Raw genomic sequence first — 1,250 nt, 5'->3', positions numbered from 1 at the left:
CTTCTAAATATAAGGCTGCTTGAAGATTAATGACTCTGTCCTTTACCTAACACACTTACATGGCTCCAATCACTGTAATAGCTAAGCACTTCAATGTACATATCCTCACATCAGCTGTTGGGTAGGGCAGTATAATCATTTCTTTTTCGCAGATGGGGAACTGAGGACCAGAGCCTCAAAGGTGTTTAAACACCTCACTCCCATAGATTTCAAGCAGGGTTACATACCTACCTATCTTTTAGGATCTGGAGCTGATTGACTTGGGAAGTCACACAAAAAAAAATAATTGATCCTAGGTGTTTAAAAATTTTAGGCAACAAGGGGCAGCTGAAAAAGGCAGCCCTTTTAATACCATCTAAGGTTAAGAAACAGCTCCCTCTCAAAATCCATCCCACTCCTTTTTATAGCATTGTTTTGCTTATTCAAACAAAATTAATGTTTTTTTCATTAGTGTTACAATACAGAATTACAAAAATTTGTATAAAATACTATTGTTCGGCCACTAAAATAGAATGTAGGGTGAAATTTAAACAACTTGATTTGCCAAGTCATTTTCCACACAACTTTGGTTACTCTTTTATTCAGTAGAACTTGCACATGACACTAATTTAGATCATTTTAATATTTTGTACCTGGGCTAATTATTTAAGATAAACCAGCAGCACAGTGGTCAATAAGTAATTACTGTAGGTCTAATTCTACCCATCTCTTAATGCTTTAGAACCTTTTATATAAAGTAAACAGGTAAAAGTCACTATTTTGCTATAAGTAACCCTGTAGTTGCCAGAACAGGTTCCATCCTTTCTACCCCCCCTTTTCAATATCATTAATTGGGTTGTTGCTCAGCTGCAAACACTCCACAAAATTTTCTTTAAAAACAAAAAGTCCACAGCATTGCTGAGCAACTGTTTGCTCCTTGTTCTTCTGAAAGTCTTCATTAATGGTTTGAGGCTCCAGTTTGAATTCCCTCTCCTGGCTTTGCATGGTGACTGATCTAGCTCTTACAGCCACCCTTAAGGAACATGTTTTCCCTAGTACTTCAGGCCTTTTGATCACCATGCATTAAGAACATAAGAACAGCCAAACTGGGTCAGACCAATGGTCCATCTAGCCCAGTATCTTGTCTTCCAACAGGGGCCAGTGGCAGATGCTTCAGAGGAAATGAACAGAACAGGACAATTGAGTGATCCATCCCGTTGTCTAGTCAGAACTTTGACTCTGGCAGTCAGAGGCTTAGAGACACTCGGTTG

This window comes from Trachemys scripta, chromosome 17 (assembly GCF_013100865.1).
Source record: "Trachemys scripta elegans isolate TJP31775 chromosome 17, CAS_Tse_1.0, whole genome shotgun sequence".
NCBI lineage: Eukaryota > Metazoa > Chordata > Testudines > Emydidae > Trachemys > Trachemys scripta.
The sequence above is the reverse complement of the archived record's forward strand: the minus strand, read 5'-3'. Positions refer to the sequence as shown.